Raw genomic sequence first — 14,748 nt, 5'->3', positions numbered from 1 at the left:
TCGGTATTCTGTGTGGCTGCAGCTCTCCATCATTTCTCTGATTTTCCTCACACTTATCCTGGGGACCTGAAAACAAATGATTAAAAGAAAAAATTATATAAAAAATAAATAATCAACCCCAAACCAAACCCAAACTACAAGCAGAGGCCACGGGGCCTGGAGCACCTTGCAGGAGATTGGTGTAAGACCTGCCAAAAACAGGGTAGATATTCTGATTTGTTTCTTTATTTATTCCTTTATTATGTTGGTTTCTTCGTTTCTTTGGTTTAAATTTGAGGTTATAAAGGACACCCCAAAAAAATCAATTCGTGTTTTTGAAAAAAAGTTTTCGTTGCTGCTGGAAAGCTGGCACTGGGGTGAGGCGGCGGCGGCGGCCCCGGGCGCTCCCGCCGTGCCCGGAGCCGCTCTCGCCTCCTCCGCCGCAGCCCGCTGCGACAGGCAGCCTTCGCGGGGCAGCCCCGCAGCGAGGGGCCATGTCCCCTTGGGGACGACGTCGTCCGCCTACTCGGGGCGACCGCCGGCGCTCGCGCTGACGTGCCGCCGGCAGTTTGCCGGCCCTGCCCGCTTCGAACCCCAGCCTGCTTTCATGAGGAACGTCAAAGCTTTTCTTCTTGTCCTTCTGAAAACTTTTATTTTTTTCCCCTTAAGGGAAATAAATAAATCGTTGCCAATTGCCGTTTTTACCTTAGGTTTTAAATTTAGCTAAACACATGAATCAGTGCTTTGCTCAGGTAATTAAGTGTTCAGTACAGCCATCAGTGAGCTGTTGGCTCGGCAGCGCCCGCCGCCGCCTCGGCTCCCCGGCCTGCCCAAACCAAGCCGGGATGGAGCTGCTGCCGGCCCCGCGCCTCCTGCACGGCCCCCGCGGCTGCCAGCCCCTCGCCGGGCTCAGCTCGCCGGCATGCGCGGCGGAGGCGCCGGGGCGGAGGACGCGGCGGTGGCAGCGGCTTTCCAGCTCACTCATGGCGTGGTCCTGAAGTGGGGGTTTCTCGGTGGCTTTTCTGGCAGTCCCGGTGGGTTATCCGGGCTCTTCCCGAAAAGACCCGACTAAACCTCTGCGTGAGGGGTTACGAGGAGGGCGCAGGCCCAGGTGTGTCTTGAGTGTGAGCCTGATGCCGTGGAGGCCAAAGAAAGACACCAGGAGAACTCCGTTCCATGCAAACTGGCACTGCTTGCAGGCTACAAAGGATTATCTGTACCAGTTTCATCTTGTGGCATGTAGACAGCGCCTAAGGGGTGACTTGCCAGACTGGTTGTGGGGATTCCCCATCTCCCAGCTTTTCCTACTGCCCCTTCATGCAGGGGGAAAAACAAACCCAAAGAGAAAAAGAAAAGAAAAAGGCAAAAAAAAGAGTTTGATTTTGCATATGATTTCAGGAAAACAGACTTCATTGTTTCTGCCTCTTCCTCATGTTTTGCCCTTCAGGTTTTGTTTTACGTGCAAACAGACCTGGTGAGTTGCCCCTTAGCAAGGCACAGAGGGTTTGGCTGGATTAACGTTGCTTCCCTGATTATTATTATTTTTTTTAATCGGAGTGCTTTTGGTGCCCATTACGACTGAACTGAGCATTGATCAATTCTGTGCCTGAAAATCATTTGTCTTTAATTTGAGTGTTTTTTGGTTTTTCTTTTGTTGGGTTTTCTGTTTTGTTTTGGTTTTGGTTTTTGTTTTTTATTTGAACTTGCAATACGAAACTAAATCTAACCCTAAATTAACAACATCCTTTCTGGCAAGTTTAAAGAGCAGTATGGTGTTTGGAAATGTCTTTCAAGCCTCAAAATTGCCTGTGTGCACAAAACTGGCAAAACCCCAAAACTGAATCCAAAGAGCCCCCCCTCCCCAGCCCCGAGATCTCAAGGAGGAAGATGGGTTTGTCACCGGCCCGGCCCGACGGCCGCTCACATTTGCAGCGAAACATGCTCTGGGAACAGTGGTGTTTTACGTAGAGTCATTTCCATCCAAAGACGGTTTTCGGAAGGGACATCCTGGGTTCGCCACTTCCATCCAGCAATGGTAGTGAATTGTATTCAGGAGCAGTAGAGTACGATCGATCTTGCGCTACAGTGTATGGGCCCGATTCATTACAAGAAAAATGGTTGGGAGTTTTTTTTCTTCTTTTCGGTTGGGTTTTTCTTTTTCCTTTGCAAATTTGCACAGCCCTCCTTCACGCGTGCCTAATGCAAAAGCACGGAGTGCAGCACAGTCGGCCCTTACTGGCCCTTTTCTGCCAGTAAACAGAAAAGATTTGGAAAACGCCTGGGCAGGTGAGTCCCACCACCCCTCCGCTCGCTGGGGAACGCTTTGCCCAGAGGCTGCCGGAGACCTCCTGATCGCTGCTGCCCCTTCTGCAGCACTCCGGCCCCACCAGCTCACTCCAAATTGCCCTCCTCTGCTCTCCGGCCCCATCCCGCCGGCTCTTCCCCACCTTCCGGGCATCACTGGCACCGCGGTGGCTCTGCAGCACCAGAGCTCAGCCTGGGCACCGGTGCCCACCAGAGAGGCTGAGCACCCACGGAGAGCATCCGCTTCCAGGCATGCATCTTGGTCTTCCAAGGAAGCTGCAGCCCTTTCACTCCACCCTCCTGGGCTGCGGCGCATGGGCACTCACCACCTTGGTTTCTCCCCAGGGTGATGTTCATCCTGTCAGGAAACCTGCATGTTTGCTTAACGGTGAAAGGAGCCCACCCGTGGGCAGTTACCTGCACGGGGGCAGCACCCAGCCCCGGTTCTGCACTGCCTGGTCTTCCCTGCCCTCACCCTTTCTTTTTCTATTGCAGCGTGTGAGGATGCAGTCACCACTGTACCTTGCTAGATAAACAGGTTCTTCTATATGTCGCAGCGGCTCTCTCCTACAACCGGCAGAAAGGGACATTTCCCCCTACTCGTACTCAGGGCCACTCATAAAATTCACATCTAGCTTAGCTGGTCACGTGCCAGCAGGGTGAACACAGCGATGCTTCTCTTACAAATCACATGCCCAGTCGACATCCCAGTGACGAGGCGATAGCTGAGGTCCCTGAAGCAGACGGAGGGGCTTTGGCCACATCCGTTCACGCCAGGTGGGACTGTGCTGCCGAATCCCTCAGCTGGTTTTGACAACCGTATCCATTCTTGTATTTTTTTTTAATGAATTGGGACCTGAGCCACAGAAAACAAGTAAACTTAAAAGTCTGAATGCTGCAAACTCCTCCTAGACAACTTCACTATCAATGTCACGTTTCTTTTGAATTCACCTGACATATTTTACTTGTAAAACATTTTTGTCGTGTAAACGCTTTTTTTAAAATACAGTCATGGGGATGGGACGGGACATTTTTATCTTGCATTTGACATGGGAGGGATTCATTTGGCAGGAGAGCGAGACAAGGAAAATTTGGCAGGAGAGGGTTTTCGTTCCTTCCTCTTTGGTTCATTGACAAGTCTGAGATTTTTCCAGTTCCCAATCTGTTGCCACCAACTATTCCTCCCTGAGGACTGGAGACAAAACCAATAAGGCCATCCGTAATCCAGCCCGACCCCCGCTGCTTGGCACCAGGAGGAGCCGTGCAGCCTGCCCCGGGTGAGCGGCGCCGGCTCCCACGGGCACGCTTTGCCCACTGAGGCGGCCGGCGGCACGCAGCGTGGTGGGACGGCGCGGTGCCGCGGCGCCAGGAGCTGCTCCCCCCACCGCCCCGACCCCCGGCACGTCTGGATTTTGGGCGCCAGTCCCGGCTTACCAGTGCTGCCTTTGAGCCCTCCGCCCCGACAACCCCTTACTGTACTTTATACTTGCCAGCTATAACAAATCTCGTAACGTGAGCTACTGACCTTGATGGTGAGTGTGAGCAGTTATGTTTTGTTGTTTTCTCTCTTGCTTGGTTGGGGCTGCTGTGAGAGAGGGTGTCTCTGAGGCATACTTTCCGGCCTCTCTTACACTCGGACGTGCACACCTCCTCTCAAACACTCTTCTGAGCGCTCTCAGCGGGAAGGTTTGTCCACACCTATTAATCCTCTCTCAGTGTCCAGCTTCTTGTTAGTAGCAGCTGGTTGCATGTTTTTTGCTTGTTCGGACGAAACGGTTCAAGAAACGACTCATATCAACTCTTGAGAAATGTCTCTATTTTTTTGTACACTTTCTTTCTTTTGATGTTTTTATTAATTTCCCTTACTTAAAAAACAAAACACCTGTCGTCCCGTAAAACATTTCACATCTCCCCTTGCCTGTTCTTAGAGTGTATGTATCTGTGGGACTGAACTAAATGCATGCACTGTAGTAGTCGTACTGGTAGCAGTAGATGTAGTTGTAGAACATGCATTGTTGAGTTGATATTATAGGTATCATCAACGTGAACTAGCGTGGCAGTTAAAAGCATAGCCTTGGTCTGATTGAAAGCGTAGGGCTATCAATTCAGCAGAGAGCTGCTAACGGCTTGGATCCATAGTATCGTATTTGTTAAATCCCATTATCTGGAAGTTTAAATTGAAGCAGGCTGTAGGCAACCTACACCCTCTGTACAAGAACCCGCACATGCTGTTATGTTGATAGTAAATTTGCCTTTTTTATTTTTGCAAATTAACCCCCCTAGGAATTAAAACGCTTACTATAACTATATTCTCTTATTTTTATTTTGTATTGGAAAGAACTTAAGATATTTTTAAAATCATTTTACAATCATGGTTTCTTCATCAGCCTGTTACTCGTCCATATTAGCCCATAGAATCATTCCTTGGCAGTCGTAGACCAGATGTGCCAAACGCAAATCACTCCATTTGGGTATCTAAATAATACCATGTGTGTGAAGCAGCTTCCCGCAGACTGTCCTGAGACATGAAGCAATTGTTTTTAGGTCATAAACCTTAAATCTTGTTATGCAACAGAGACTCTGAGCTAGCGGTGGGCCGTACTCATTGCCATGTCACCCAGCTTAAGGGAACATTTTTAAGTGAAGATTTAACATTTCATAAATATCAGCATGAGGAGTTCGAGGCAAGCTCATCATCTTTGCCATTGAGCCAGCAAGTGTCTTTTCTTCTTCTGCCCAAGTTTCTGTGCTAAACTTTTAAAATTCTTTCACAGAAGAGACTGCAGCCAGTAACTTTAACAGATGGTAATTGAGATCCTGAATTAGGCGTTTGTTTATTCATTTAGTTTGTTGCTTGTCAGAAAACATCCTGCTGGGAGTAGAAAATATACTGTACGGCATGGTCACACCTTCCCTCCTTCCCGTGTCCCCCGACCGTCCCTGCAAACCAGATGTGCTGAGTTGGAGCATCTTCCTGCTCCCCTGGGAGTCAAGGCAGTCTTTAGTACACTTATTCCAGCAAGCGCTTTCAAAGGAAATAAAATATCCAGAATGGGCTTTCAAAATGTAATTAAGGATTTGTATCCGCTCCTTACCTCTAATAGAACATAAAGTAAATCAACCAAACAACCGCTTGGATGGGGCTGAGGCAGTGGAAGCCTGCGCAAGGCAATCGGAGCCACCCCTATTACTTTCCTTATTGCTACTGGGGAGCTGAAACACTCATGCATCAAGGGGGAGAATAATTTCCCCCTTAGTTCTCAATCTGCCAGGGAGAGGGGGGGACCCACTGTTTAATGCACCAGGCATATGATGAAGTGCGGAGTGTATCTAAAAGTCAGCAGAGCGACAAATTGCATGGGGTTTACGAAGCCTTGTCTTACACTTAAAGAAGGTGCTCTAAAAATTTAATCTTGTCATTAGGCACCCATAGCGTTAGCAAATTACAGCCATAAAAATTGGGACAACGGTTGGTCTGTGCGTGCGGAGGGAGAGAAGCCGCCACCGGCTCATAGAAATGTCATACGAAGGAGCGTTTCAAAGATCCAGCAATGAACCAATTTGGGATTTATACGTCCCATTGAGAGGACTCCCTTGTGGCACAGCAGCTCTGATGGAACTGCTCTCCCTCTTTTATTCTACTGTATAAAAGTACATAAAGTTTAATCCGAGCTGTGTAATCTCAAAAGCCAGAACCTAACAAGTGGACTACTTGGGAGCAGCAAGCAGGCTGAAATTTCTCACTCCGCTGGAACCGCCGGTAATTATTTGGCAGAGCTGGCAGCTGATGCATCAGAAAATTAATGGCTGCATCAGATTTTATCTTTTGCTTATCTTCATAGCAGAGGCAGTCTGCGCTGGAGAGCATTGCAGGCGGGCCGGCAGGGAGGGTGAGGCAGAGGGATCCCACACCGCGTGGGGCTTTGGCGAGGGGCAGACACCGAGACAAATGTCGCGTGTTAAGCAGAAGTAACAGCAGCCAGGCTCCGCACGGAGCACCTCCCTGAGCGGTGAATGCGCCGTGCACCTCTAATTAGTGTAGCACGGCTCTAGGGGAGGCCACTCCGGTTCCTGTGGGTGGTTCTGGCCTCGTTACTGGCGATATCCTCTTACTCTTTCGTGAGCACTACAGTTGCTTCTCTGAATCCTACCCCAAATTAAAAAATAAAAAAAATGAAAAGGGAGTCATTTCTGTTTCAGTTCAGAAGTGCTGTGCTGCCGGTCCAGGGTGGGAATCACACAGGTCCTTTCCGGAATGCAGGCTACGTGCAAGAACTGTTGGTCTTCTTTTACTGTAGGATGCCTCTTTTTGGTTGTTTTGATCTGTGAGGGACTGAGCTTCCTGCAAGTGCCGAGTAGAAAATTCAGTAGATCTAAACCAATTTGGTGCTGCTGCTGTTAGGCCTTGACCACAGCGGCGGGCGTTTTACAGGGCTCCTGACTGAAGTCTATTGCGGTTAAAATACATCAGCTTTAATCAATAATTTTGTAATAGAAAATCTTGTGCACTTGATAAATCATCTCCAGTGCAATTAGTGACCACCTCTGAAGTGCAGGCTTAAGTACAGTGGAAGTTAATCTTTAACGAATTTAGCGGCTAACTTTTAATGGTCTTTTCAATCAGGAGAATTATTTTCAATGGGAAAACACTCCTCGGCAGAGCTCATCCCAGCTGCCGCTCTTGACACGCGGCAAGCGGTGACGGCGCGGGCGCTGCCGCTGCCTGCCGCCGCGGGCGGGCGGATTGCCCGTGCAGGGACCGGCTCACTGGTGCGCAGGACGTGCCACCCTCGCCGGGCAGCCGCGCTCCAGCCCTGCAAAGCCCTGCAACAGCCCGTTATTGGTGTTTGGTTTCCATTCTCCCAGCGGAAGCGGAGGGATGGAGCTCTTGGCTGTTGTAATTAGACTTTGTTCTGTGTAAGATGCAGACGAGTCATTGTAAAGTTTGAAATGGGGCCGTCAGCGTGAGCTCTCCAGTGCAATGAGACACTTGAGCACATGAGCGCACCTCATGCATTTTAATCACTAAACGGGTAAAGCAGTCGCTGAGCTGAGGGGTAACTTGCCTGTCTGGCAGCAGTCGCAGGCTGTTGCCCATTAGTGGAACAGCTACTAAATGGGACACAGTGCACATTTTACTGACATACTATTGTGAGTATTTTCATGCTGATTCTCTCCCCAAATGCTTTAAAAGTAAATACATAATTACAGGGTGTTTTTTTTTCTCTCTCCTTTCTGAAATAGAAAACTGAAAAAGAAGCAGTGGAGTTTTTCCTTGCAGCAGATGTTAGCGTGCATCTGGCTCTGGATTAGCTTGAGGAGCGTGGTGGATTAGTAATTGCCAGAGAATGCAAAATTGGTCTGCAGGTATATAAACTTGAGCTCTTTAAAAATAATAAATTCACACATCTGGGACTTTTTAAGGGTATTTCCTGCTAGTTAAAGCAAGAGCCCAGAGCTTTGTGCCACGAGGACTCTCAGGTGTCTGTGACCAAATCCTTCCCTGCCAAGGGGCTGCGGTATCAGCTGCCGACAGCGGAGCTGGTGCCACCAGCTCTGCCCCAGCCCACCGCAGGGTGGGCAGCAGCTTCCCTCCGTGTTTCCTCATCGAAGAGCTCAGGTTTTCCTTTGGGGGGGTGTTATTACGGGCCGTGCCTGCCATGGAGGACCCCGTGCTCCGCCTTGCTCGGACGTGGCCTCGGTGCCCATGAACCCCCCTGTGCCCCCAGGCATCCATCCAGCCTGAGGGCGTCCGTCAGCAGTGGAAAGGTGCCCTCGGGCAATGCCCTCCTGCTATGGTGACTTAAGATATGCAGTGAAACAAAGACCGGGTTTTGTTTTCATTTTCTTCCTGTATTGTCTGTTATTGTACAAAAGGCTTCAATTTAAAATTAACAGGAGTGATAGCCAGTTAATGTGGTACAGTGGGAGGCCGGAGTTTCTGTTGCTATGGCAATGGAGTTCGGCTCATTTGTTTTGTAGATGAGTAATTACTACGCAATTAGAGTAGGCTAAAAATAAAGGGGCCTTTTGTTCCCTGTTACTCATTAATATTAATAAAAGACCTGTCCGGGCTGTGGTAAACAATTAGTGCAGATGTGGTTGCCTGTGGTAAAAGTAGCAACAGCTTTCGTGTTACCCAGCGCGAGGTGAAGGCGCCGGCATCGCCTGGCTTGGCTCTTCCTTCATTTTAAACAGAAAAATTATTAGAGAGAGGTTTGCGTTAGCACAGCATCACGAGCTTTAGCCCTTATTTGCCAGTTGGATGGATGGTAATAAGTGTTAAAGCTTAATGTGCAGACACAGACAGCAGGTACGGCGCTGGGGTCAGGTCCTGCGGAACGGCGAGCAGCCACAGCCCTCCCAGTTGTGTACGAGAGAAGCGCCATGGCAGCAGTTCCCTGATGCAGAAATCTCTTCATCTATCCCCCCTTGCCCGGCATTGCCCGAGGGAGGGTGCAGGGCCGTGCTGCTGCCAGTGCCTCCTCCAGTGAGCCACACCGGCTGCGGGATGCCCCAGGGGAGGAGCTGCTCCAGTGCAGAGCCAGGGCTCAAGCAAAGAGCTCGCCCAAAAACCCAAGCACATGAGAGTGCGAGTGTGGTGCTGCTGAAATGGCTCCGATGCAGCACGTTACAAACGTTGAGCGCCAAAAAAGAGTGCAAGCTAACAGTCCCAAGCATTTAATGCTAAGTATGTAAATATTAAAGCACACCAGATTTTAAATTAACTGTAAAACCAGTTAAATTGACAGAGAAACCTGTTAGGAAGATGACTAACAGGACAGAGTTTATTTAACTCTCTGTTTTATTTGCTTTTCTGAGTGCAGGCGGTGAGCATCCCTTGTCGGTGGGGAGGGGCAACAGACCAGCTCAGAGCCGGGCCGTGGCTGGCCCGGTGGACATGGACGGGCTGCGGGGTGGTCACCCCCTTCCCGTGCCCCGGGGTGCTCAGCACCCCTGGAGAACACCATCAGTAAGGCGGAACCTCTCCAACGGGCAGCAGAGGCACCGAAGTGCCCCTGGCCCAAAATCCGCGGGTGCTGGGCTGGGGGACGGGTTTCAGGCGAATGGGAACCGCATCCCTCCCAAACTGTTTAACTAATGGAGGGAAACGTTGCGCAGCCTTTGTAAGGTCGACATTTGTTTGTTGTTAAGGATCTAATTAGAAACATGAGAGGGAGCTGAATGGCTGCTTGCTCGGCTAATTAGCGACATGCACGAAGACCACTTTGAACTTCAAGGACACAAAGCTATTAGCGCTTACATCAAAAATGGATTAAACTTCTGTGCTTTTATAATGATTAAAGATGAGCCGCTCGAGAGGAAATCCTTTTGTAAGGCTGTGACAAGAGCTGGCTCCCTGATGGCAGCTTCTACAAGCGAAGCTTTGTGTGGCCTCCGTGTAGCACTCGGCCCGGCGCGAGAGTGACACTGCTAACTTGCAATATGGAAAATGTGATTAGGCAATAAATATTGATCGTTCGCAAAAAATTAGAGCCAAGTTGGAAAACGCGTTTACTTGTTATGCTCTGTAACTGCAAGACTGAGAAAAGCTGGGCTTGAATACATTGAATTTTGTGTCTTTTCTTCTGCAAATTGGTGCACATCAACAGCTTCCAGGGGCTGATGCTTCAGATGCGTTAACCACAGTATTTAGCAGAAGCAGGTGCCGCTCATGTGCCGGCAGCACACATGAGAGGGATAGTGGTGGGTTTTTAAAACACCTGCACCAGTTGAATTTTTAGCTTGCCATAGCCTGTAGAAGCCACCCAGCTCTCATTCTCTGCTCGTCTCAGGTAGCTTAGCAGTTGCTTTTTGTGTCCATGCCGCCTGCTCAGCATCTGCGCGGATGCCGGAGCAGAAGTCCCGCTGCTGCACCGCGGAGGGAGGGCGCCGGGGCCGCATCGGGAACAGTTGCCACAAGATCCCAGTTGCCATTATCACACCGACGCGTCCAGCTCGGTTCCTAACAGCTCGGGCCGCTGCGAGGTGCGGGTCTGAGGGGTGTGAATAATTGTCAGCAGCCCCGCGCAGGGGCTGGGTGCCAGCGGCAGCAAGGACGGGGCTGGGCAGCACTCCCTCCCCGTGCTCTGCTCACTTCCAGCGGTAATTGCTGAGCCGGGAACCTGCTCACCACCCACTGCTTTCTGTCGTTAGCCCTGCGATATTTTGATGTGTGAAGCCATTTCCGAAGGGGCTGCAGAGGCAGAACAACCTTTTAAAGTGTGACTGCAGATAGAAAATAACGTACAAATAGTACCTTGTTACAGCAGATAGCTGCTCTCAGTGTCTCTTGGCTTCATCACCACTTATTTTACTGATGAGCCCAGCAGTTGTTTTATTTTACTTTTTTCCCGGTAGGGCCAATATAGCTGCAGGGGAGGGACAACTGCTGCCACTAACCCAGGGCTGCCTGGCTGCTCCCCATTACAGAGCTGTGTCAGGGGCGACAGGGAAGGCACAAAGCTCACGGTTTGATTTTCCAGAGTCAGGACTGAACCGGCTGTCATAAGCAAAATACCTGCGGCTCTTAATACTTGCAGAGGAGCTCTGTCTGCCACAGGCTTCTTACAGAGACGTGTTTGCTTTTCAAGTCTTCTTGGGAAGAGCCGGTGTGAAGTGCTGCACCTTGCAGGTCCCCACGAGAGATGTACTAAATGGCACCTCTAATTGTAACGCTGGCGTTATTTGCTTTTCTGGTTTGTCTCCCACTTTCTGTTTCAGCTAGTTGGGAGCTGTTTGTACATCGTTGCTCTCCAGAATATCTGTGTGTTTCCAGCTCATTATTTCTGAGACATTTTTGAGTTTGAGCATTGATCTGAATTTGAGGTGTGCTCAGACATAAAACACCACTGTATGTAGAAGCTCAGATACAAGAAAGTGATGCTTCTGATAGTTCAGCCTGACCACAAACCTGTTTGTGCCTCTAGCTGGAGCTGTATGCAGTGATTGGTATAGAAAAAAAGAGCCTGAATGTGAGCATTTAATTCTCACTGCTGTGCCTGTGTGCTCTTGCAGCTTGAATAGGCAACTGAGAACCAGGACCACCGATGTCTTATTTCAGACTGGCATTAATTTATACATCCAGTCTTGGGTAAATCACATCTTGGTTGTTAGCATCTCTGAAAAGCAAGGTACAAGTTCCCATTAGCTTCAGCCGTGAATGCACAAAGAATTAGCTTTGGCCGAGCTCTATGTAACACGGGTGCAGTGCTAGCTAATGATATTTATAAGGCTCTAAGCACTAATGATGTAAGATTTGCATGCAGTGCCGAAGTTTTCCTGCAGTCCTTACTGTGGTTGGTTATTTAAAGTATCAGCATCACACTGTGACTGCTGGTCTGTTAGTCATGCACATTACAACGTGGCCATTAGCGCTCATGCTTCAGGACACACGGGATCCCCAAGGAGGGGCGTGATCTGCACCAGTCATCATGGTTTTACTGTAATGTCCTCTGCAGCGTTTGTGCTTGGGTTGTTGCGAAGGCAGTACAGCAGGCTTGAACGCTTGGGTAACAGGTGGTATTCCTTCCGTGACAATCCTCTCTTAAAATCCAGCAGTAAATCCCAATCGACTCAAATTAAGTGCCTCCAGACTTGTGGTGTAGTTCCCTGTCCCAGCGGGGCTGCTCGGGACCCTGCTTTGCAGCTCTGCTGAACCCATCGTGGGCAGAGGGACGGGCAGCAGCGCGTGCGGATAAATACCGCCTGCTGCCGACGGGGCGGGGGTACCTGCTCTCCCTCGGCTCACCCTGCCAGGCTGCTGCCGAACAGCACCTCCCTGCCCTGTGCCCCCCGCCCCCTGCCCGCTTCCATCCCTGTCAGGAGCGTTCAATGTTATTATATCATTTACTCCTTCGAGCTGGAAGATGATGTTTGCAGCATGTTATATGAATTTTTCATAAAGAGAGAAAAACAGCCTAATCTTGTGAGCTTTGAGTCTTGGTAGTGGGTAATGGCTTTGATTTAAAGCATTTTGTCTTAATGATAGTTATATTGAAAATTTCCTGCTGCTTTCAAGCACGTGTAGTTATTATCATAAACATTGATGGTAGAAATGCCTGCCAAATTGTGCGTGGCTGTTTATGGTAGATGAGAGAGTCATCCAGAAATTAGAGCACTGGATCAACAAGTTGTCGAGAAGCCTGTTTCTACGGGAAGCCGTCCCAGGCCGGTGGGTCAAAGCAGGAGTGAGGAGGACCTCGGAGGAAAGAAGTGCTGGTGATGACCAGCACTGGGTGTCGAAAATGCTTGGCATGAGATTAAAAGCAAATTTCTGGTGAGGAGGAGCTGCTTTAGGAGAAGTCAAGGAGTACAGAAGGAGGGCAGCCCCTTTCTGGGCAGAGCGCTTGCTGCTCTTCCCCAGCCCTTGTGCCGGTGGCCAGGCAGTGCGAGCCCCTGCTGCCTGCCTGCGCCCTGCCTCTGCCTCTGTCCCGGCGGCCTCCTCCATTTGCTCCACTTAAAAAAAATAAACCGATAACCTGATGCCTAAAGCACGCATGTTTACGAGGGAATATTTCATTCTTTCCTTTTTCTTTATACATGTCGCTGGGTTCCCCGTGCGGCGTTAGATAACAGGATCTGCTTTCTGGGGAGCACCTCTATCTAAAGGCATGTGGCTGGATTCTGCCTCCAGCCGTGCCAGAAGTGGCTGCAGAGCCGCTCGCCCGTGTGAATTGTTGCCCAGGGATAAGGAGCCCTCTCCGGGAGGCGCAGGCCGTGATGGCGTGTCCCTAGGCGGGTGGCTGGGAGCGTTGGGTTAGTACTGACTGGCACACGCTTTGGGGCGAGCGCATGTGGCCATGGGGTCCCAGCGTTACCCGTCGACGTGTCTCTGTGGGGTGCAGGACGGGGGCGCGGGCACCTGCGGCTGGGGAGAAGCTGGAGCAGCGCCAGACGTCTCTGTTGTGCTCTCAGCTGTGCTCTCAAGTGCAAAATGTATTTCTGGCTGTGATAATGGGGCACTATATCTCATCCTGAAGTATCCCGCCTCTTCTCAAAGATGAAATCCAGTAAATTATGTGGTGGTTTCTTTCAAACTTGAGGTTTTTCTTGCCTGTGCACCGTGGCTGGAAAGGCAGCCACGAGTTTCTCTAACCGCATTTTGCACCATTCTTCACCTCTTTATTTTTTTTTCTTTTACTTTTGAAATATTCATATTTGTTGTGTTTAAAAAAAAAAGCAAACCCACAGTAGTTAATGGTGAAGAGACTGCTGTAGGAGCCAGTCCTCCTCCTGCAATGGTGTTTAAGTCTTTGGGTTTTGGTGCTGTAGGAGGGGAAAAGTGTTGTCACCGAAGGCTCCGTGTGGGCTGGGGGGGGGGTGACGGTGATCCCTGTGCAGTGCCTGTCTTACACCTCTGGACGTAGTTCGCCTGGTTTGTTTCTTTTGAAATACAACATACTTTAGTGGTGCTTAAAAGTGTGGCTTTTTCATCACATCTAATTTGCTAGGCCCTAAGGGACTGATCATCAGCCCGGTACCACACAAGTTCTCCTTGTAGGACAGAAATGTCAAAATCCTTACACTTCTTCTCCCTTTCCCTCCCTCTTTCCCTTCATCATTCATGGCTGAAGTGAGTTTACCTGGGGGGGATTTCAGCATCCAACTTGTTGTGCTTTACCCAGCTGCCCTCTCCGCCCCCGCAGCGAGGCGTTTGGATCCTCGTTAGTGTAATACACCATTCGCCAAGGCAAATGTCATAATGAATCCTGACTTAGAAATTTCTCAAGAGTTCATCGAAAGAGAGTTTATCTTTCAATGGTGACCTTTCTTGTTGAAGGCGGATTAATGTACGAGCAGGGTCTGTGTTAACACGGCAGTTTGCAGGAGAAGGCGCTTGATAAGCGAGCTCCAGCCAGCTCCGTCCCGGCTCCCAGCAGAGCATTTCGAAGCACTGAGCCTCCCGCCTCCGCGTGAACCTGGGCTGCCAGGTGCGTGTCGGGCTCCAGCTCCCGGCTCCTTGGCATAAATCACTTGTCTAAACGTTGCATTGAGAAGCATTTTACACACATGTTAAACGTGGATAAAGTCGGCTCTGCTAAAGGAAGCCAAGATGAGTTAGTAATAAAATAGCCTTGCCCATTGAAGCACTGTCTTGAGGTTATGGAGGCATTTTAAAATTCTCTCCATATTTATTTTAGCAGGAAGGCTTCCAGTAGATTCTCCTTTGAGGAGACTCAGCTTGGGCAGAGGAGAGGGCACAGTGAACGTGACGTGCACGGTTGCACCAAACACGTCCCTGAGATGAGACTCCGCGCGCGGGCGCGGGCTGCAGCAGGGAAGTACGGCAAACCCCGGCTTCACTGTGCCCACGCAGGAATAGCAAAACCCGACCACTGTAAATACTAAAGGCTGGCAATGGTTTGTGGCAAAGCGCCGGGTCCGAGGTCCTTTTATCCGTTTCCAGCCCTGTCAGCAATGGCATTTGTCTGTCTCTTCCCATCGCCTCTGGAAGATGGAGAC

General features: G+C 49.9%; 1 protein-coding gene across 8 annotated transcripts in view; it reads left to right on the top strand.

Annotated features, from left to right (window-relative positions):
* The window catches only part of MSI2 (musashi RNA binding protein 2), a 262,947-nt gene that overhangs the window by 235,226 nt on the left and 12,973 nt on the right, over positions 1 to 14,748 (top strand). The gene's annotated exons all lie outside the window — the stretch shown is intronic.

This window comes from Phalacrocorax carbo, chromosome 17 (genome assembly GCF_963921805.1).
Source record: "Phalacrocorax carbo chromosome 17, bPhaCar2.1, whole genome shotgun sequence".
Lineage (NCBI taxonomy): Eukaryota > Metazoa > Chordata > Aves > Suliformes > Phalacrocoracidae > Phalacrocorax > Phalacrocorax carbo.
The sequence above is the reverse complement of the archived record's forward strand: the minus strand, read 5'-3'. Positions and strand labels throughout refer to the sequence as shown.